Source organism: Euprymna scolopes, chromosome 9 (genome assembly GCF_053919585.1).
Source record: "Euprymna scolopes isolate OS-2025 chromosome 9, ASM5391958v1, whole genome shotgun sequence".
NCBI classification, from domain to species: Eukaryota; Metazoa; Mollusca; class Cephalopoda; order Sepiida; family Sepiolidae; genus Euprymna; species Euprymna scolopes.
The window spans coordinates 70,271,058-70,296,493 of NC_136490.1; the positions used below are offsets into that span (position 1 = coordinate 70,271,058).

Consider the following 25,436-nt stretch of genomic DNA (forward strand, 5'->3'; position numbering starts at 1 on the left):
TTAGTGAGAACAGATAAAAGGTATGCACTAATTTATTATCGTTTTTAGTCAATAAGAACATAAGTTTGAGGTTAACATGTTAGTCACCAATCAAAATTATTTTCATATATTTTTTTCTGTTCTAATGGTGAATTTAATGAACAATATTAATTGAAAACCAACTAAAGATTTAAAGAATTTTGAAGAATATATTGATTGGGATTTTAATCATTTTTAAAAATTCAGTGTATGAAAACGATCACTGCAAAACCAGTGACATGCTTTTTATTTGTTGTTTATTAATCGTATAGCTTTGATAAGAGACTGATTGGAAAAATAAAGCCCTCAACCAGAAGAATGGACGGTTGGAATCGGTTTTAGAAATGAGAATCATAAGTAGGAAAAATAACAAAGAAAATAAAAAAAGAGAGAGAAAGACTATGAGTTTCGGAAAAAAAAATCCATTCTTGACGTAATCAAAAATACATGCCTTTCTCTACTATAATCAGAAAATGTTCAGAGCATAAAAAGAAAAAAGTTTCCTTCAATTCAGAGTACGATCAGATTCGTTCCCCTTAAGAAACATCTCAAAGTTCAATAATGAAAGAAATAGTAATCATTATTTTTCTTTTATTATTATTGTTGTTGTTGCTGTTAATGTTGTTTACTGTGTTTGTAGAGCTGAACAAGCCGAGATTACTTTGCGGAAATGCATCTTCAAATGCTTCTATTAACCAATTAATGAAATGTGTGTGTCTACTTGATTTCAAGATAAAAAGTTAGAAAAAAAGACAACTCATGAAACACAGGCGATTCCAGTTTTTAAACCGAAAACAGAATGAACGGATTTGATGGTCCATATCAATATATTAATGACCGCTTAGGAATTTCAGATATTTTTTTACTTCCCTTATTAGCTAAAATTATTCTTTAGAGCATAAAAAAACGATTCAGATTCCAGGATCAGTAGGAAAGTTACAAGAAAAACTACTAATTGGTATTAGACATCTAGAGTTCAGGTTTCAGCAAAACTGAAGGAAAGAAATCTAACATTTTCTGAACAAATTAATCAAGCATTCAAAGCATTGGCAACACGTTTCTATCGCAATAAAATTTGTTTGTATTCACACAATGGACTATTTAGAGCACCAGTTTCATTTCGGATATTGTTTAGTGAATTTTTCTTTGTTTATGTTAGTGTACGATTTTTTGCTTCAATTGAGTTCTATTACATGAAACCGCAACATACATTTTACATAATAAATAACTTATTAAGGCAAATGCAATAAAGTATTTTACAATACTCAGAACTTAATCCGTAAGAATTTTTACCAAAAGAATTGCATTATGCATTCTATATTCTATAAGCGGTTAATATGGTGCCAGACATATTAATACATATGTAAAAATGTAAGGACTTGAAACATAATATCTTTTACAATAAAAAGCTTGAGTTGCTTTTGTGTTAACCAACATATGTGATCTATAAAACAGAGATCTGCTGACACTGTGATGATGCTGAGAGCCATTTCCTTAATTATATGTCTCAAAGACTCCAGTATAAATTCTACTACTGAAAAATATTATGAGAAAAAGACATTGTTTTGATTGGATTGGATGCCCCCATGAAACCATTTATAATTTGTAAAAAAAAAAAATAAACTTGAGTAAGTATAAACTTAAAGATTTAATTACGAACACACAAACAGACATTAAATTTTAAATTTAAATATATGAATAAGTATATATGTTAGCAACAAATGCTATATATATGACATTTGTTTCCGACAGTATATTATGTATCACGTTGCTTTTTTTTTTTCTTGACAGTAATGTTAGCGCGAGAAATACTATTACATAAACAGATGATTTACTGGGAATAAAAACAGAAAATCACAAAGTGAAAATTGAAACTTGTACAAGATTCGAACCTGTGCTTTTAAAGAAAGTGCTGCTTAATACAGGCATCATCTTTCACAACTTAAATGTAAACAAACACGAGCATCAACAAAAGTAATGCGATATATATATATATATATATATATATATATATATATATATATATATATATATATATATATATATATCTGTGTCGTTTGTGTGTGTGGTCCGCCATAACTATATATATTTTTTTGCTTGCAACTTAGTTGATATATAAGCATTTCTTTTATTTGAGGTGTCATTCAAAAGTGAAAATTGTATATTTTCTTAGTATCATTGTACTTAGGAAAAACCTCGATGCCATTAATTAACTACTGTTTGAATTGTGTGCCAAAATGCATAACTAAAAGATTACCTATGTCAATTGAGCCCATGGAAAGCAAATGAAGTTTTAATAAATGTTTTAATAAGTACCATATTTCATGTTCCAAAAAAATTAAGCCTTTGTTAGTTTCTAGATTTCAGCTGCATATTTCTGCTATGTTAAAATTTAATACAGTAGAACCCCGGAACACAGCATTAAAAATTAGTAACAAAATACAGTACAGTATATAATACACATGTACATAATCAAATAATAATATAAATTACACCGTAAGCCGGGGTTAATAGCGTAACCAGGGGGCGGAAAACATCGTATTCCACATAGTAACCTGAAAAAAAAAAAGAAAAAAAAAAGAAACCCATATCCGGGGGCCACCATATCCCGGGGTTCTACTGTATGTTGAAATAAAATTATGTCGTTACTTATGGATAATCTTTTATGTATATGTAGTTTTATTTTTGTTATTTTCATATTGGGTACTATTGAATGAATGTAGCAAAATTCTCTAAATTGTTTTACATCTCGAACAGAGTTATACAGGGAATATATCGATATAATATGTAGTAGTGATAGGACGATTCCAATATTTTTCAAAATTCCGATACAATTACCAATTCGGATGTTTTAAAAATTTTTAAATATTTTACAATAAAGTCGGTATTTTTCCCTGATTACCGTAAAAACTCATTAAATGGGCATATATTTTCTCAAACGTAAAAATACACTGTAGATTTTAGTTTTACTGGTAATTTAAAAAGAATATGTAAATATTTACTATTTTAACATTACTAACAACAGAAGATTTTGCTTTAAACAACATGACCTAAAAAAAATAATTTAAAGAATCGTTTTTGGCATCGCAAAATAAGCACAAATTTTTCGATTCCAATACTGATTCCAATACCCCAAAACATTCCGATTTTTCCGCTTTTAATTAATCATCCCAACACTAATATATATATATATATATATTTCATTAGTAGTAAAAAAAACCGGACTAGAGTGCTCAATGTGTAGCCAGAGCAATATATAAGAAATTTATTACTGTGAGTCCGGAAACAATTCTGGACTCACAGTAATAAATTTCTTATATATATATATATATATATATATATATATATATATATAAAGAAATTTATTACTGTGAGTCCAGAATTGTTTCCGGACTCACAGTAATAAATTTCTTTATATATATATATATATATATATATATATATATATATATAGGGGATTCGTTTCTAGAGCAATAGCTCTAGAAACGGCTTTTGATAGAGTATGGCATAAAAGGTCTACTTCACAAGATTGCCAACTATGGAACAGCTGGAAATGTCCTCTCAATTATTAAATCCTTTCTCTCTGATAGGCTTATGAGAGTAGTCGCTGATGGGAAGAAATCAGAAACTCATAGTATTAAAGCTGGAGTCCCCCAGGGTTCTATCCTGAGCCCAACTCTAAATCACATTCTTAGATCATTCGTAGACATTTATGCAGACAACACCACAATCTAAGGCAACACTCCAAGGGATAGCAATGGCCAAAAAAATTTTTATTCTCTCCTTTCTGATTTTGAGAATGTGGTGCAATGGGGAAAAGGTGGCTGGTTAATTTTAATGCAAATCACGTTTCTCTCCTATCATCGTAATCGCTCTGACTCCCCATCATGCCTTAATTGGAATGAATGCCTCTCGACTTTGAGAAGTTTCATGTCTTGACAAGCTTCTGGAACTGATCTTCACTCCCTATCTGAAATGGATCACATGCATCAAATTTGTTGCCAAGATCGCTGGAAAAATGGTTGGATCACTAACACTCCAGTAGGTATCTAACTTTGATTCAATCCTCTATCTGTATAAGAATAAGGAATGTCCTAAACTGAAGTACTGTTACCACAATTGATCAGGAACTGCTCGGCACGCCCTATCCAGCCCTGATAGAGTTCAAAACCAAGTAGGTGATGCCCTTTTCTCTTCACTGCAATTTTTTTCTCACAGAAAAGACATTGTGAGCCTGTCCTTATTTTCATGGCAAACGCTCGACTGAACGCCCATCTATGGTTCCCCCTTGCCAAACTTTTGCAAAAACACTAGACTAGCTACAGCCACTATATATGATTTCCCACACTCTATCTGTGCCTAAATCTAAATGCAGATTCTATGAACAAAGCTTGTTTCCCCAGAACTACCCGCCCGTGAAACACTGTTCCGCCAGCCTGCTTCCCGGTTGAATACAACATGGTATTCAAAACAATTTACATTGGATTTGAAAACCCAATGTAAATTTCTTGTTGAGCCGTTCTCATCACTAACTAAATTCTACCCAATTTACACCATTGATGATTATTAAATTCATTAACCATTATCCTCGAGTTGCCTTTGGGTCTTGATAAGTAGTGATTATCAAATAGTATATATATATATATATATATATATATATATATATATATATATACCTAGACTTTTCCACGGTCATCAGCCATTCTTGATTGCATAAATAATCATTTTCCTTATTTCTTCATTTTGTTTAAAAAATAAAAGATAAATAAAAAAAACGTTAAAAATAATGCCCAAAATGGTTAAAATGTCACACATCTCGACATTCCATGGAATTATGACTAACTGTACAAAATTTGATTAGAATTTTACTGAAAATAAAATAAGAACAAAATGTATTACATTTATGTATATAAGTAAGTTTTTGACTTGAAGGAAGAAATGTTAATTCTTCAGAAATTATTCTCACGACACTCGTTTTTGTCTTCCCCACCCAACTCATCATCACGATCTACAAAATCTTCAAATATATCAAAATTGATACAAATCTAATACAAATCTTTAAATAATTTTTTTTTAATTGTATCTCTGAAAAAAATGGTCAATATTTACCTATATGTAACATTCATATTTATATATACCTGATAAAAACAGGTTCATTTTCATAAACTGTCTAGTAAGAAGATCATATATTTAAATTGTTTTTCTAGATGGAGACTGATAATCTACATAAAAATACACTAAGACGATTTTATGATCGTATGTACGTGATCACTTTCAAGACCTGTTTATAAAAAATGGGATTGCCACTGAAGATGCAATGCAAAAAAGTAATAATTTAAATTTCGATGTCGCTGTTGTGTCAAGTGAGAAACAAAAAGTAAAATATGGTTTCTTAGCCATTTGGCTAGGGTTAAAATGTAGTATCTGTTCTATTAAAAGATGGTACAATAATATCGTGTAGTCTGTTCGTGCCGGACGTCTATAAAACGGAAATATATCACATGTGCTTTGAAGGTATACCACATAACAAAATATATTTTGAAACTAAATTGACTAAAGTGTTTATAAAAGTATATTTCTGTTTGTAGAAAATGGCACAATAATATCGTGGGTCTACTTTCATCCTGAACGTCGACATAATGGCAGCAATATTCAATAGATGAAGAATGTAACTGAGGTTCTGCTAGTCTATAAAATAATATGCTAACGCATTTCATGCTCGTACATACATTATCACGTTTTGGGTGCATTAAAAATGAGATCGTTTAATCATCAAAGAGTAGCAGGGACGCCCGGCGTAGTACGGTTGTAAAGTACACTTAAATATGATATTTTAATTCTTGCAGATTTCATATGTATTATGATAGAGTTAATGTTCTTATATATTATAAAGTTGCGATTTCAAAAATAAAAAAAAATATCCATATGACTTGGGTGCATCAGCTTGAATTGAAACCGAAACCAAAACATATGATTATATATATATATATATATATATATATATATATATATATATATATATATATATATATATATATATATATATATATATATATATATATATATATATATATATATTATTTTATAGAGGGAATTAGACCTGGAGTCTAAAAAGCAAAGTTTATTTTAATGTATTGATAAAAGAACATGGCCCATAGTATTATAGATATAAAATAAGCTCAATAGGTATATGTATCCTAGAGCTATATTAATATTGGGTAAAAATATTAGTAATTGTAAATTATGAATCCGTTTCAAAAGGAAAAACAAACAAAATAAACTTGAGTGTACGATCGTTTCGGAAACGATATTCATTTTATTAAAATTGATAATTATTGACAATAATTGACAAAGGCTTTGTTTTGGAACATAATCACATCAGCAAAAAGATAGGGGGGGGTTCAAGACACGAAAATAAAACTTGCATTTTTGTAGTACAAGGGCCCGAGAATATTTTTCGGACACTGTAGTATTCGACTTTCTAAGTACTATATAGTGGCGAACTTCCTTCAATAGAATAGCATAAATATTTAAAGACAATACCTGTAATAAAAATGGAAGGAAATCGATTAGGTAAGGAAACATATTTCATTTTCATCATTTTCTACAAAACAAAACACATGCGGCATTATTTTTCGGGTATCGTTGAAAAACTGTTAATAGTCTGTAATATCACCTTTCTTCTCAATAACTTTTATCAATCTCTCTTCATAATGATAAAACATATGCACAATAATATCTCTACGTGTTTCTATTAGTTGTTTTTTGGAATCTAGTATTCGTTCCCATAGTTGAGCCTCTTTCGTTATTTCAGGTCCATCATAGACAAGTTGTGCAAGCATTTCCCAAACATTTCCCATTAAATTTAGATCTGGGCATTTTGCAGGCCATTTAAAAGTAGTCATATTCGCTTTAGCCATCCATCCTTTCCTAAGTTTTGACACATGGATGCTTCAATTGTCTTGCTGTAGAACGAAATCATTCCCCATCTCTCTTCTTATCCTTGGTAGGGCTTTCTCGTCCAGCAGCTGTTTGTAGCTTTTGCTGTTCTGTCGTCTTTTCAGCCACTCCAACCAAATATTTCCATTAGCAAAGATCATACCCCAAACCATAACTCTTCCTCCTCCCATCCGTCGTTTGTTCAGTACAACAGGCCAACCCCTTTCAGTAAATATAACCTTAAAGTTAACATGCTTTGTTAACCACCTTTTAGCACTCTCCAGTCTTGCTCCTTTGTGTTTCTTTGCAAGTGTAATTTTTTTCGTAGCCTTTGCATACTTCAAACCAATCCTATGCAGCGTTTTTTGTACTGTTCGGATGTTTACATTCCATTCACATTTCTCATTCACTTTTCTTGCTGTAACTTTTTCTCCAGATGTCAAAAGCCATGTCACAGTCCTCTTCATTCTCCTTTCAGTCCTCTTGCCAATTGCTTTTTTTCCGTCCTCTCTTCTTTTTCCACTCGGACTTTGTCTTCAGCATGTATTCGACCACTGATTTCGACAGCTTCAAATCCATAGCGATCCTTCTGATGCTGAGGCAATCTTCCCGCTTCTTTCGTGCCAAACAAACGACTTCTTTTGAATGCATTTTACCTCATTAAACTTAATTGTTTTGCGAGTAGAATATAACAGACAATTGATTCTAATGATGACAACTAAGTGTACAAGCAGAAAATTTGCATACAGCAACATATACATGAACATAGCTCTTAATAAAATAGGATTTTTTGTTATGTCTGAAAAATAGTGTTGCGTAAGTTTTCACAAAAAACACTAAAATTATCAAAGCCAAACTAAAAAAATATTACACTAGTAATTTTCACTCCTCAACTACGTACTTACAATCTCAACAGTTTTTGGCACTAGTAACCACCTTGAACTACTGTCTTCAAAATGTCTGAAAAATATTGTCGGGCCCCTGTAAGTAAGGCGGATATACATTATTGAGTTCCATTAGAAAATTTGTTTTAAGATCAATCAGTATATCTTTGGGCATGTTGCTGTATCTTGGCTCTGAATGGTTGAAATAATTATTTCAACTATCCGACATAGACGACCGGATATGGGTCCCATTAGTTTGAATTTGAAACCGACGGTAGTGATGTTGTTCTGATCTTCTTTAACATATATTAATAAATATTATATTCTTTTTCTGAGATTTTCTTAAATGGAGCACTAACTTTATATATATATATATATATATATATATATATATATATATATATATATATATATATACAATGGAATATAATGTAATTATGCCGTTTATGATAGTATAAGACATGCAAGTGATCGCATTTAGAGACTGGTGTTTATTATTAGATATATCAAATGAACGAAAACATTGTTCAATTGAAAATAGAAATAAGAGAAATAAGAAAAACAAAACTAAAATCATCTCAACTAATCTGAAACTGGCACACATTGATGCTGGGTAAGTATGAAACCATGAAAATTATAATCTCATGAGGCATAAATAACAAGGTATAAAAACCAATCAATCATGGATAAGTTTATACATCTGCTCAAAATATTTTGATTCGGCTTTTTTGAAAAGACAAAGCTGATCAGACTTAAGTTTTCGAAATAAATATTCAGGAGGAAATATTAATCTCTTTAATGGAAATTAAAACAAATCAAATTTTCCAAAACAAAATCTAATTCAAACCGGCAAGAGGAGGAAATAGAATGAAGTAATTTCATTTTTTTATTTCGAAGTTGAACAAACTTTAAAGATTTTAGGATTTAAAATTAATTAAAAAATACAAATTCCATGATAAAGTGAAACATACATACATATATATATATATATCCCTTGGCAAAGCAAGACAATAAATGTAATTTCTTATTCATATAAAACGTAAAATTAGACACTGACCTGATTTCCTATCCAGTTTTTATAAGCTAAATGAGCTATTGTTTTAGAGGTCAAAGTTGAGTAAGAGTTGCCATTTAATTATAATATGAAAAGCTATTCACTTAATGTTGCTTCGCCCACATCCGGAATGTTGTGAACATTCACGCTGCGAGCTTAGCAATGAATATTGTAGTTCATACTTAAGCATAGCAAACAGCAAACCAACCGGTTTTTGGATATGAGTGAGACATTTTAAAATGGTTCACAATTTTAAAGATGACGATTGATAATTTAGATCAATCAGACTACTATTCCATCCGCATCAAAACAACAAAACATCTGTTGTGCGACAATGGGCTTATAAATGCACCTAGTATAGAATTAAATACAATATAAAATCTGATCCTAATAAATAGTACATTAAAACATTTCAATATATGATACAATATGTATATAGTATATGTGATTTTATTTATTTATATTTATATTGTGATACTTAAACATATGGAAATTATTTTACGCAAATACTCAGTGGCAATAATGTTTCTTTCGCCAAGCTGCTGCTTCCCTATACATATTTAAAAGGAGAATGAATGCCTACTAGACACTATCTTCGAGTGTCTAAGGTCTCTCTGTACATGGGTTTGTCAGAACAACCTGGTATGAACGAGAATACTTTTTCCTGGAAGTAAACCCTAACCAAATATTCAAATAATATTCGCAGCCCACATAAGATCTCCTTTCTATGGCTAACCCACATTAGCTTTTACGAGGAATGGTGCACCTTCTCCAAGTACAAAGATGGATACTCCACCAGACTAGATAAATCCTTGTCCTGGAATCCAGTAAGACCAAAACGAAAATATACTACAACATATGAAAATGGTTAATTGGGGAGAGAAAAATTATGTTCACAATTTCTTTACTAACTAAATGTTTGAGAGATAAAGAACTTTAATGGAACATTCGATTAACTGTGTATCTTATATGGAGTTTAAATGTTAGTCCCAGGTAGTGGGTGTCTGGATTTCTGAGAACTTTGAAGTAAAATAAAGCAAAAAATTTTAAAATAATATATTTATCAACAAACACGCATTTTGCCATCTTATGACTCATCAGTGTGGCTGAACCAAGCAAGATTCAAAACCTGGATCCCAGAGACTGTTAGTTGAAGTGGAATAAGTATGTTATATATATATATATATATATCTTAGTTTGGTATTCTACATATGCTTCTAGAAATATATTTTGATAATAGTGAGTAATTGTTGAAGCATAAAACGATGTCCCTTTTTACATTTTTTTTTCTTAGTCTAATTTCATATTTCAAACGTCCTGTTTTCTTCTTTGGGAATTATTAGAGTGATGGAAAAACAGAAATGGAGGAACATATGTACGGATTATTAATATGCTAATAATTGAACAATCATTTCTTTTTTGGAGGAGGAAATGGTAAAATTACTAATATTAATTACCCCACTTAATTGTGTAGAGTTTCTACTATCTTGATAGGTTTATTTGCTAAAAAGATTATTTAAATATTTATCAATTTTATTTTATATAAACCTATGCTTTTTAATATACATACAAGGGGCGTGCAATAAGTAATGCCCTGACCCACTTCCAGTTGTCTGATCTAGCTGAAATTTTGCATGTGCAATGATTTCTATCTCTACGGATTATGTGGCAAATTACAGCTCTGAACGAATTGTTTTACAGGTTTTGTACCTGAGTCAGGTGTGAAATAGAGCCTGTTGAATGTCGAGCAGTGATCCGGTTTTTGCATTTGAAAGGACGCACACCACAGGAGACTTTTGATGAAATGAAAGAAACTTATGGTGATAATGCCCCATCATATGATCTTGTAAACGCTGGCATCGTGAATTCAAACATGGCCGAAAGTCTGTGGAAACAGCTCCCAGACCTGGTCGCCTCCTTTCTGCCATTGATGAGGCATCTGTCCGTCAAGTTGAGGCTGCCATTTTGGAAGATCGGCGCATTACTATTCGCCAAATAGCCCAAGATGTCAAGATTAGTACAGGGTCTATGGAAACCATTATTCATGACCATTTGCATATGCATAAGGTGTCTGCCAGATGGATTGCCGGGTTGCTCACACAATTCCAGAAGCGAGAACGCGTCGAGTGCTCGAGGATGAATTTGGAGTTGTGCCAAGAAGATGAGTCAAAGTTTTTCAAAAAACCGATTACACAGGATGAAACCTGGGTCCATCACTATGATCCAGAGACCAAAGCCCAGTCAATTCAGTGGAAGCACTTGGACTCACCACCTCCAAAGAAGGCAAGGGTGCTTCACTTTTGAGGAAATTAAAGGAAGCTATCAAAATCAAGAGGCGGGCAAGATCAGCAAAAGTACTCTCCTCCTGCAGGAAAATGCTCCGGTCTACAACTCGCATGTCGCTAGATCGGGCCTGTGGTTATGAAATCTTTCCCCATCCTCCTTAGTCTCCTGATCTTGCACCCTCTGACTTTCACCTCTTCCCAGCCATGAAGTTGTTTTTGAAAGGAAAGCGTTTCCCAGATGATGCAGCCTTGATTTCTGAAGTCACGTCGTGGTTGGAGGACCAACCTGGAGTGTTCTACAAAAATGGTCTCCAGAGCTGCATCAAACGATGGGAGAAATGCATAACTCTGGGTGGTTCCTATGTAGAGAAAGACTAATAACTGTCCCAAGTTTCGTTGCTCTACTATGGGAAGTGGGTCAGGGGCATTACTTATTGCACGCCCCTCATATAGAGAGAATTGTCCACACGGTGCCATAGTAAAACAGATGATGATGGTGAGTTCTAAGTGACAGTTTTCCAGCGGTTAAATTTTTAAACCTTATTATAGATCATACTAAAAATAATGGATCATTTTTTTTTACAATGGAAGAACCACTTATCAAGGTCCGAAGGCCTCTCAAGGATAAGGATTAATGAATGTAAGGTGGTAGTTTAGTAATTGTTAATGGTGTAGATGAGTAGAATTTGGATTATTTAAAGGGACGACTCAACAAAAACTTGTTTACATTAAACTTGTAGGCTACCATATTCTAATCGGCCATGAAGCAGGCCAATGAAATAGTGTTCCATATGCGGGCAATTCTAGGAAAGAAGCTTTGTTCATGGAATCTGCGTTTAGAATAAGGCACAGAGAGTGTGGAAAATTGTTGATACTGGCTGTAGCTAGTCAAGTGTTTTTTGTGAAAGTTTTGCGATGGAGCACTTATAACTATAGGGCAGAGACAGGCTCACAATGTCTTCTTTCTGAGAAAGAGGTGGCAAGGAAGAGAAAAGGGCATCACCTATCATGTTTCAAAGTCGGTTTTGAACTCTATCAAGACAAGATAAGATACGCTGAGCAACTCCTACCCAGATGTGGTAACAGTATTTTATTTTAGAATGTATTTAGCTTTTATACAGATAGAGAATTGCATTGGCAATTAAATACCTACTGGAGCGGTAGAATATCCAATAATTTTTCCAGCAATATTGGCAACGGATTTGATGTATGTGTTTCATTTCAGATTAGCAGTAAAGGTCAGTCCCAGAAGCTTGTCAAGACGTGGTACTTCTCCAAGACGAGCGCCACTCTTTTCAGTTGAGACCAGATGGGGGTCAGAGTGATTATGATGAAAAGAGAGAAGCTTGGTTTAAGATGCATGAAAATTATCCAGCCACCCTTTTCCCCATTGCTCAGGAGAATAAAGAGTTCTGTTCGATATTGCGTATTCCTGACATAACCCCGCCCCAAGTTCTAAATGATGCTTCAGTCAAAACATTGTGAAACTAATAGCCAAGAGGAGAAAAGTAGTCCAAATAATTCAAATAATCCACACATCTAAGGATACTATTTCAAACTAAAGCATGACAAGTGTATTATTGGACAGAGGCAAAAAGGCTCACAGGGAACAGGGCGGTGTTTAACAAACAAGAGATGTAACATTAAATAACAGAAAATGTTTTCTAAGTTAGCATAAAACGTTAGGGATGAGGATCGATATAAACTGACTCTAGGATCAAGTGGCCCATATACCAGAGGCAAATAGCTGATTAGTCAATTAAAGCACATGAGATCAGGTATATGTGAAAAATATTCAATTGTGGCCGAGAGCTTAGAATGATTAGATATCATGCAAATGAATAGTAATATATAAATTTATCAAAATATAACAAGACAACTCTTATTTTTAAAATAAGTTGTCTGGCCCATCAGTGGACTTGTACATGACCACTGCATGTGGCCTGCTAGTATTTGAAATGTGTATGTAAGAAAGGAAATGATGCCTCCTCGAGGTGAATTACAGGTAAAAATATGAATAGCAACGTTGATGAGGACAATAGTAGAAAAAATAATAATTTCAACTAAAATTGATTGAAAATAACTGGACCATTATTATTCCTAATCTTTACAAACACTCTAACTGATGCAATTGTGTCTGGGATGGTTATATTTGCTGATGACACCACAAAATTCTCGACATGTGAGAGAAACGAACACACATTCAAAGCAATGTCTGAATCCTTGAAAAATGATTTCCAGTTTGTAGTGGAATAGGTACATAGATGGATGGGAACATTTAATGCTACTTAGAAAGCTCTTTTCGTTTAACAATTATAAACCTTTTCAACCACCGATTGTCATAGCTAATAATGCCCTACCAGCGAGTTCATCATTTAAGCGACTCCACTTTACATTCATCGGTAAAAAAAATTTAGAACAATACAGGCGGAGTTAAAAAAAGAATCCAATTATTTATTTGGTCCTACACTATCCAATAATCTCAAGTCCCTCTCCCATCATCGTGATGATGCATTCCTACTGACTTACAAAAACTTCAGTGAAATATGATCCAATGAACTTGCTGCATTGGTAATCTTCAACGCAAATACTTTCAACCAACCAGCCAGTCAACAAAATTCCACTCCTTCATTGTAGAGATTTCCAGATGACAGACAGCTTTCTACACTTTCTTTCTTATAACTGATAGCCTTTGGAATTCTCTCTCTGGTCCGTGTTTCACTGAATATACCAACACATAGAAGTCTAAATGTAATATGAACAAATATTTCGCTGCACAACTCCCTACCTAGAATTCGCAGTAGTTTTTTTTTTACGTTACATTGGCAATGTGCCGTGTTTGGGGGTGAATGTGTGTGTTTATGGTGAACAAACGTAAAAATGAACGTTTTTAAATAGTAAAAAGTTCGGAAGCACCTAAAAAAGGATAGAATCAAAAGTATATTTGCATGTCCAAGTGATCAAATGTATAAGAGCCAATAGTAAATAAAACAGTTGAAAATAAGGAACTATCGGTTAAAAGGGTTTTAGGATCTCAAACAAAAATATGTTGTCCCCTCTGCATGTCTGTGTACTTGAGACTGTGACGACAAATCATGACTGTGACTTTTGTTGTTTGCCGATATGGCAGTCGTCACAGATCTGTGGCTAGGCTTCGTTTGTCTGCTAATAGTATGTGTATCAATTAGTAACATCTTACTCTGACTGACATAATTTCGTTGGGAAAATAGTGTACCTCTCTGGCTCTCACTGGTAACAGTACTTAATCTGTCGATGATATAAATAATGGAAACAAGTTCTCGGCTCCCTGAATCGACTCTTCCCGATATTTTGAAGTCCTATATATTACACTAATCACGATTGAGTATATTTTGATCAAATCAGAATTACGTATTACAGTATGAAACGTCGCACATTTCGGAACTGTTTTTGTCATTATTGCAGTGGTTCTACACTAGTGAGGTAAACACTGTGGGTATTTGTTTATGGATTATTGTCAGAATCATTCCATAAGCTCTGTTTCTGATAAAGAGAGGAAAATTGCTGCTTTGTTTGTCGGATTCTGTCCATCTCACACTTATTTAATGGTACTTGATCTTGAAATAATACTTTTTTTAAATTCTTTACATTAAGTTGCTTCACGCTTTGTATGGAGCGATTGCCAGAGAAAAATAGATCTGATAACAATAAAACCAAAACTATGCAGTTATTTGAATCATTTCAAGTATTTTTTAAAACAGTATTTCCTAATGAAAAAAAAGAGTTTCTAGAACATAGTTTATCAACTCGGCTTCATTTTTAGTTTAATCATCTTCTTGGCTGCTCTTAAAATTAGTCAAATAAACCTCCTCATCCTTCACCTCGTCCATAAAAAGAATAATACATAAAAACAAAAACAAAAAAAAATGGACTTTATGATAAATTATTTCTAGGGTAAAAAAAAACAGCACCACTAAATATCACTTGTGACTCTTTCGCTATAAAGAGTAGGTTATGATAAAAATAGACTGATTGAAATAAAGTGAAACCTTCACTGAATATCTCTGTCGGTAATAACTCAGAAAATCAAAAGTAATAGCAGCGAAGTGTAAACAATAATGATTTCACACGGAAAAGAAAAAGAAAATAAAAAAGAAAGAAAAAAAAGCAGAACTAGATGATTTACTTATATAAAATATTTCTCATTTACACCCAATTGCGAGTTCATTGATAGACAGTCTTGCCGGCAACATGCAACATATATATATATATATATATATATATATATATATATATAGCTTGCATATTCATAGCGTCTTTAAACATGGATATTTAAGCAATTTTACAATTTTAACCAAAGTATTTTTTTGATTGGCCATCGATGTTTGATGAAACAGAATTATTTTTTTCTGCGCTCTCTTTCGACAAAAAACAATCGAGAAATGAATAAAATGCAAAAATGAAATATAACTACAAACAAAAGGGGAAGAAAATAGCATTAACATTTTTTGAAGAAGACAATCATTATAGTCAGTGATCCAAAAAGAAGTCGTACGGTTGAATGAGCTGTCTTTCCAATTACCTATTCTCTTTTATATTAGCACCCAATCTACTTCCTTGAAAAACATGATGGGAGAATGCCAAGTTTGGAAACAAGGTTTGCTGCTTGATACATTTCAAATTGATACCTTTGACACAATCAACATATACATATATACATACTATAAATTTAATAATATATATGTGTGTGTGTGTGTGTGTGTGTGTGTGTGTGTGTGTGTGTGTGTGTGTGTGTGTGTGTGTGTGTGTGTGTGTGTGTGTGTCCATGAGTGATATCTCTCCATCTGTGTTTATATATATCTCAAATATGAAATATATATGTGTGGGTGTGTGTCAGATACATTTCAGGATTTCTGAAAAATATATATAACTAGCTACGTATTTATGTCATCCCTCTCTCAATATATATATGTGTGTGTGTGTGTGTGTGTGTGTTTTATGTATACTTTATTGTACTAACATAAATAAATGTGCAAATGGTAGATAATATAAACATAAGTGGAAGGATAGATATATCATTAGATGTTTGGATGCTTAAAGTGAAAGACATTAACGGATGGAGAGATGGACATGTAGATTGAATGAGGTACATATGAATGGATTGTTAGACAGGTGGTCCAATGAGAAGAGAGAGGAAGAAATATATGAATAGATAGTTGGAAAAGTATATATTTATACACTAGTAAAACTGTGAATGTTGCTTGCTTGTCATCGTGCACACCCAATTATCTTTTCCCCTTAAAACTAAGTAGGAATAACCATACCGAGCAGATATCATCAGCTGGATGAGAGAGAGAGAGAGAGAGAGAGAGAGAGAGAGAGAGAGAGAGAGAGAGAGAGAGAGAGAGAGAGACGATGGAAGAGATGCTATATTATATTTTATCCTAAAATGCACTGGCCGTCTAATAAACGAATCATCTAAACTCATATACATTCCAAGTATCTTGCTTGCTTGTTATCATGCACACATTTTATATGAATCGTTTAGATGATAGAAGCAAAAGTGAATGACATGAATAAAGGGCGAATGATATGAGAAGTAGAAATAAAAAGATAGAATATTCAAAGTAAGAGAAGAAAGAGAGCGACTGAGAGAGAGTTAAGAGAGGATAGGTAGAAGTTGAATGGGAGAGAAAATATAGATAGACGGAAAAGACAAAAACAAAGACAGAAAAGATCAGAGAAAAAGAAAGGAACGAGAAGATACAAGAGAGGAATGCGAGAAAAGAGGGGAGAGAGTGAAGGAGGAGGAGAAAAGGAGAAGGAGGAGAGAGAAATGAGGAGATATGTAGAAAAAAGAAGGAGAAAGAGAGATTGAAAAAAAAAGAAAAAAGGGAGAAAGAAAGGAAGAAAAGAGAGAGAGAGACAAAGGAGGAAAGAAAACGAGAAAGAAAGAAGGAAGGAAGGAGAGAGAGAAACGAAGATGGAAAGGAGAGAAAGGGGGAAGGAGAGACAGCAAGAGAGGAAGGAAGAGAAAGACGAGAGAGAAAGGAAGAGAGAGAGAAGGGAGGAAGGAGAGGGGGAGTTAGGAGAAAAAGAAGAGAGAGTAAAGGGAAAAAAGAGAGAGTGAAGAAATGAAGGAGTGTAAGAAGAGAAGAAATGGGAGAAAGAAGGAGGAAAGGAAGAAAAGAGGGAAGTGGGAGAGACAGAAAGAAGTAAGGAGAAAGAGAGAAAAGAAAAGAAGGAGAGCGAGAAAAGAGGAGGGAGATAGAGAAAGTAAGAATGAAGAGAGAATAAGACAAAATTGAAGGAGGAGAACAACGAGAAGAATAAGGTGAGCGAAGGAAGAAGGAGGAAAAAGGAGAAGAATAAAGGAGAGAGAGAGAGGAGAAGAATGAAAGAGAGAGGAGAAGGAGAAAAAAGAAAGAAAAAGAAAAGAGGAGAGGAAGAAAAAAAAGGAGGAGGAGAGAGAAGGGAAGGAGGAGGAGAGATAAGAGAAAGAGGAGGAGAGCGACAAAGAAAGAGAGAGACAAAGGAAGAGAGAGAATGGAACGAGGAGAGGAAGAAAAATAAGGAGAGAGAGAAGACAGAAAAGAAGGAGAAGAGAGATAAGATGAAAGAGAGAGATGGGAAGAGAACTAGGGAAAGAGGAGGCAAGAGACAGAAAGAGAGAGGGAAAAGGAAGGTGAATTAACACAAACTTTTTATGTCACAAAATGAGCTTATATTTTCAAAAGTTGCTGAAAGCTACCGTTCTTTTTTATCCAATGTTATCTATTTTCTAGTAAATGCTTTTTGTAAAAACATCACTATCAACTGATGTCAAAATTAAGAAATTACATATTTAATAATGATATGTAACAAATATTTAGCAAACATAGGTGGATTGGTATGGTTATATATTTCGAATGCTCAACTTGTTGTGGATGAGATAGATGAATGGATATTCAGACAGAAATAAGGACAAATAGTCAAATTGGAGAGAGATTAAAATATAGGGGTGGATGGTTGGGTAGATATAGATGAATATATGGATAGAGCAAGGGTCTCTAAACTTTTGTAGAGTTGGCCTGGTAACTGTAGGAATGAGGAAGACGAACCGCACACTTATTCTATTCTGTATTTGCACCCCAGGGTGTAAATATTGAGAAAAAAAGATGCAACACAAAGTTTAACCTTCTATGGTAATTCTGGGCGGGTGGCGTGAAATGCACAAGAAAAACAAAGACAATAAACGTACTTATTTATTAACATGTTATCAAGCAAAAATAGCGTTACATATACGAATCTTAGAAACAAAAAGGAGTTAGTGAAATGAAATTTCGCTTTCAAGAACATCTAGTACTTTAAACGTTTATATTTAATCACACATCTCACGTTCTATAAATTTTATCACGTAAATGCAAGTATCATCGACGAACCATGCGGCCCACGGGCCATAGTTTGGTAACTCCCTAGGATAGAAAGATGGATAGACATCTAGAAGTTCTATCTATTATGAATTTATATCAAATATTTATGATATTAATCTAAAGCTAAATGTAAATCTCCTCCAAATAAATTGATCCGAAACTTATCGCCCATCTTTTATGGAAATAATAAATTAAACAGCAGATATTTTTTACCAGAATTTTCAAATTATTTTCTTTTATTCTTTGATGTGTTTTAATGTTAGAACAAAAAAAAAAAAAGCTATAGTAAGCATTTCTTACTTCATCAGCCAGAATAAATATTGCTTTCTTTTATATTTAATTATTTTGTTGTTGTTTTTTGCTTTTTCTGGTAAAGTTTACTAATAAAAATCACATCAAAGTGTAAGGGCACTGCTTTCCTGGTTGTCTCTGATCAATATTATTATGTAATATTAGCTATTTCATAATGTTATTTACAAGCCAGGCACATTGTATAAATCAAAGCGTTCAGTGTTTTTGTTTCGTTGTATAATAAAATACATAGCTACATAAAAGTACATAAAAGCAAAGCTTACTGTAGTTTATTGAGCATGTTCTAAAACTGTCAACAGTAAAAAAAAACATGTACTGCTTAATAACAAAAAAATTTAAATAAGCATAACAATTTTCATAAACAGATTTTTAATAAGTGAAAGTGTAAAATATTCAGTTATTTATCCGTCATTTTTTAATATGTGCTACTCTATAAATACATGTAAAAAGTGAAGGTGATAACATTTTTCATTAGAGACCTTTGAATTTCATAGGAAAAAAAATTAAATATTAACTCTTCGATTTTGTGCCATTATTTTTTATCAGTGGGAAGTGCAAGTTTTGTTCAAACACTTGAATTCAGAGAAAGCTTGAAAATTTCATCGGATCTGACGATATCTATTTATCTATAGTTATGTGCATATGTTTATATATTTGTATGGACAATATTTATTACTAAACTAATCAAGTGACCATTATGAATTTTAGAACACAGTTGCTTGGCATAAGTGGTCCAAATGTAAACTACATTTAGTTTTATACAAATGGAATAAAAAAGTGGTGTAAAACTAAAAATACTAAAAATTTAAGTACATCCAAATGTTGTGAAATCTTAAAAATTGGTATTGGACATGAATTAATATATATTCTCCAAATTTCAGTTTATTTAGTTTAGGGGGCATAATATAAGCATAAACTCTGATTTGCAAATAAAAATATTTCAGATTTGCACTGAATTTTATCTATAGTCTGTATACACTAATTAAGCAAAATTCTCTGAATTTCAGTTTTTCTTAATACCTCTTAAGCTTAAGTATTAAATTTGAGACATTTTCTAAAATGAAAATCAAATCAAATATGATCACTATTGAAAAAAGAATTCTAAACATTATATTTAGTATCATTATATCTTGATTTAAATCTTTGTAAGGGGGACAAAAATGGTAAAAAACTGTTCTGCGAGTTTCCTCGTTCTGAGACGTGCATTCTTCTCATGAATATATCTATACTCCTATAAATTCGTTTTTATTTTGTGTGTATTAATATTCATATTAAAAACCCTCTTTCCTATTTATTTAAAAAGAAAATATAAATAAAATGGTTGTGGAATTGCGTTCACTAGCAAAAGATCTAGCTAATTTGCATATTCTTTTAAATATTCATTTTAATTAATTCCCTATTAGTTTTTTCGGTTTTCTTATGGGATGATCATCTTTAGTTAACTATTACGTGTAATTATATTCATGCAGATATTCTACATGATTTATACTTGCATAATATTTGCGTAAAAAAGTTTATAGTAAACACAAAATTGTTTCCATGTATACTTATGTATACGTATATATTTTTGTTGAACAAATTTTGCCTACAAACCCCATCCTAGAGTTTTTGGTCTACAGACATGAAACCTCATATATAAGGTATTTGAATCCATGCAAAACTTTATACTTGGGTTTTATCCCGGAAAAGCCGGTGCAAAAGTGTGAAAATTAAAAAAAAAATGAAATTTGCCAGGTGAAGGTAGAACGCTGGCATTACGAATGCGTAACGTAGTAGCTATTGGTTCATGTTTTAATTTTTAGCTTTGCAGTAAACATGTTTTCATAGCCCAGTCATTGCGGCAGAGGAAAAATAAATCGTAAGCTGAACGTTTTGGTTTCGATTCTCGGTGGTGGTGCGGGAGTCTTTTTTTAAATACTTTTTAAATCATTACTATATATTGCATCCAATCTAACTATATATATATATATATATATATATATATATATATATAAAAGTGAAAATGCCTGGCTGTCTTTACTCTATGGTAGTTAAAGAAGACTATTATACAGAAAGGCATTACTTTACATATTCATACTTTAATATACACATATTCACATAATTTTATGAGCAGTACATAGGGCCCGAGCAAAGCCGGGTGGAACTGCTATATATATATATATATATATATATATATATATATATATATATATATCTCAAGCTTTCCTGGAAGATATATCACTTTGCAAGGAATTTAAAACAATTCTTATTTATTTTGCAATTTATTATGCCTCTGCTTTAATTGATACTTTTGCTAATAAATGATATAAAGATAAAATCCTTACACATTTCATCATATAGACAATAAAAATGTGAATTTATTTCTTACAAGTATACCTAAATTCATCTCGTTTATTTTAAAATAGTTACATTAGAATTATTCGAACCTGTTCCAAAAATATATTAAGCTATTAGAACGAAATTAAATCATGTGATAGATTTAGTTTTTGAAATATTTTTGTCATTATATTCTCAGTACGATGAACGAGGTGAATTTTTAGAATACTTATTTAAAAATAAAATAGTGAAAACCATGTTTATGTTCAGGAACTATAAATTTTAATAAGCTCATCAATGAAAGTAATTCATTCTAATAGAACAAATAATCTCATCAATAAAAGTGATGAACTTTTTTAGAACAAAGTTTTAAAATTTGGAATTATTCGAAATAATCTTCTTATCGGGGGTGTTATTCGCACAAGATATCGACCGATATAAGCAGCTTTCTTCTTCAGGTATCTTGTCGGACGCGAGAATCTTTCTGCGTGGAATTTCAAACGGAAAGTTTTATTTAATCCACGCAGGTATCAGGCTGCTTTTGTTTCTTCAGCTATGACTGCATAGAATTTTAAAGTAATTTGCAATTGTATTCTTTTTATCGTCTATTAAACTTTCAATTCCCAGAAAAGTGTCGCAATTTACGCATGGACACGTGGCATAACTGATAAAGTACTATGTCAAATTCAGTTGTGACATTCTTCTGGGTGGTTAAGGTTCAATCCTCAACGCATGCAATATGAAAAATACAATTGCAAATTACTTAAGAATTCTACTCGATCATGGCTGACAGGACGAGAGCATGCTACTTCTGTGTAGGGTTCCATTTGAAATTCTGTGCAAATTTCTGAGCCTGAAAGTAATATTCTCAACTTCAAAAAGATACACATGAAAAAGATTGAAGGCTACTTTTTCCGAAACGTTGTGCGAATAACACTCAAGATGAGAATAATAATCTGAATAATCCAAATTATTCATCCCCGTGTCCAAAATTTAAAAACAAAACTTCCGAAGAGTTCTCATTTAATCATCTTTGTCAGTAGAATATTTACGAGTAAATGGCCATAATAGATCTGATTTGAACTCTGCAAAGCTAATTCAATAAAATATGGCGGTAACCCTTCTAAGAAACCCATGGAAATTCAACAAGATATACTAATAGTTAAAGTTGGCAGTGACAACAGTATTAGCATATAGATGATTGCTATATATATAATATTTTTATAAGTAGATTTTTCTATCAACCTTCTTTGCTCCACAGAATAGAAGGAAATATCACTTTGCCTTATATATAAAACATAGTGTTCATTATTCAAATAACTTGGATTTTGTTACGCTTTGGGATTTTTTTAAAATGAAAATTGATCATTTGTATTATCCAAACAACTGCTCACATCTTGGATGTTATTCTCACATTTTGTTGAATGTAACGTCCGATCATCATCATGTGCTTTCTGTTGAACTGGCTAATCTGTATTGATTTTCAAACGAAACTGTATTTAATCTATGAAGGTGGCTTTCCCCCTTTTTATCAGCCACGATCTAGTGGATGTATGAATTTATAATTGTATTCTTAGTATCGCCCGTACCGAGGATTGAACCTTAAACAGGTTTAAAACCGATTATATTTACATTTTATCTGTTGTGCATAGGTTTCCATATTAATTTTAGAAGCCTTAAATTAGATCTATTCTTATTTTAGATGTGCAGTCTTAGTACTTATTAATGTATATATAGTCTTGAAAGATTTTTAACCTTTGAGACTATATAAAAAAAACTTATATTTTTATCATTCGTTAGAAAACTATTTCTATTTAGTCAGTAAGTCATTTAATCACCTGCAATCAATGCATCGACTTGCTGTCTCGAATTCACTATAGTAATAATGTTAATTTAAGAGATCATCAGTTGTTTACCATGAAACTCTGTTTAGGGGATTTAAAAACAAAACAATATATTAAATCATGGCTCTTCAGCAGTTTTGATCAAACACCACCTCCCTTGATTTTAAGAACAAAAAATGTTACAGATATTAGATCTAGTTTCTACTCTTAATTAATTTGGCTAGTCTATTCATGTTATAAAAATGTAAAAATTATATATATATATATATATATATATATATATATATATATTATATATATATATATATATACACATATACAAGTGTACTTAAAAATTCTACCCAGTCATGAGTGATGGAACGAAAGCAAGCTATCTCTCTCGATAAATAAACGGCTCCGTTTAAAATTCTGTATAGATTCCAGACATGCCTGAAGAAGGTCAGATGTTACATCGACTGAACCATTGTATTAATAACATTCAAGATGAGAACAGTAGTCCGAATAATTTAAATACTTCAAATTAGATTTTGTTATTTATATATATTTACTTTTACAAAAGACAGCATATATTATGAAGTTGCATTTCATTCTACTTCTTGTGTTATCGATTTGCATTCTAATAAGTAGTAAAACTCGGTAGCATATATATTGATTATACATTTTTATTTATTAACATCAGTTTACAACCTGCTACAGCTTGGTAAATTACAAGTGTATTATACAGACAAATCGTGTTGTGTTTGTGTATATTTTACTCATCTGTTGACTAGCATTCATTTAAATTCCAGCCTTTTTCCTTTGGCAGTCCCTCAACTTGCTGCCAACCAAGCTCTTCATTCACATCAGATTAAGATGCTGAGCCATAGATATCTGCTGAGAACCAAACATTCATTATTCTTTTTTATCCTGACAGCGTCAGATCCATCCGCTTTTGTGTATATGATCAGAGCAGCATTTTTCAGTCAAATATAAAACCACTTTATTAAGATCGCTTCATTGATAATCCAGTCATGGAGCTGTTGCAAGCTCCGTCTTTTCAGAGACTTATAGACATATGTAATTCCTGGCTTTGTATCTGCTCACCAAAAGGTCGCAAATAAAAAATCTTTATCTACTTTAGCAAGATGAGTTACATGGCCCGAAAGCGATCAGAGAGAACAATCTTCTTTTACAGTTTCGCCTTTTGTTCGGCTATATGAATACTTTGATTGGTGCAAGATTAGATTGCAATGAAAGTAACAAGTCAAGAAATAACGACCAATATTTTCCAGACCAAACATCTAAAATTTGCTTTGTTTTATACGAGCAATTCTATACATTCTCTATACACAACTATTCAATAATTCTGTGAGTGCATATTAAACGATTATAGTTGTGCCTTTTAATGTTTCTCATAAAATGTGCATACAGTGCTGTTACTTATTTGTATAAAAGAATAAAAATAAAACCGGAAATGTTTTCATTAAAAATCCGTTTAAGTACACTTCGCTAATTCTATTAATTATATCTCTCTTAAACAAATAATATTTAGAAAACTTTAAATATTACATCATTATAAATAATTAAATAAAAATATTTTAAAATCTGAATTTATATAGAATATTAATTAAAGCAATACAAAAAAATAATTTAATACACACTCCAAGTAGAACTACTTAATTATTCCCCATAATACCATGCGATATCTCAAATTTACATTTTCTGGATGGTCATGTGGATATACTTATGTTACAAAATAAAGTGACAACATGAAATTTTAGTGGAATTACTATAACATACATGCACATACATACGAGCTACTTCAAGAATTTCATAGCTCTGGTAGCGAAAGATAACGCTATTTCTTTAAAAACTTTTGCAAATTTCTACACAGAGTTTTTATTAAAACTAATAAATATCGTTTCAAAATGAAACAGTTTTTCTGAAATAATTCACATGGGAGGAAAGGATTGTACAACCCCCCCCCAAAAAAAAACAAAAAAAAACAAAACAAAACAAAACAAAAAAAACTTTAAAATAAATAAAATAATACTTGCCATGCATACACAATCAATTCAGTATAGAAGCTTAATAAAACGATACTTGTGTCACTCATTTTGCAGATATTGGTACAGACATGATAATCAGCACAATATGCAGGCAGCATAAGCGACTCAAGCATATTTGACAAGGTAAGGAAGAGTAAAGTATATTACTGATATGCTAAGTACTTTATCCGTTGCACCACGGCTTCACATGGATAAAGTTCTAACTAATAATCAGTTGTAAGAGACAGTTTTCTAGAGGATGATGGTTCCATGCTGAGTACAAGCTATACTAAGAATATAATCAAGAATTATTCGAGACTCGTACCCGGTAATTGCTGACGGAACCAGAGTAATGTACCTCCATGA

General features: G+C 32.1%; 1 protein-coding gene across 16 annotated transcripts in view; it reads right to left on the bottom strand.

The window, feature by feature from the left end:
• Positions 1-25,436, bottom strand: part of LOC145284706 (uncharacterized) — a 2,222,015-nt gene that overhangs the window by 594,912 nt on the left and 1,601,667 nt on the right. The window contains exon 1 of one of the 16 annotated variants that reach the window (XM_080133611.1): positions 8,899-8,992. The exons of the other annotated variants lie outside the window; for them this stretch is intronic. The gene's annotated coding sequence lies outside the window, so the exon portion shown is untranslated. Of the gene's footprint in view, positions 1-8,898; positions 8,993-25,436 lie in introns of those variants that run through there. 16 annotated transcript variants of the gene reach the window in all.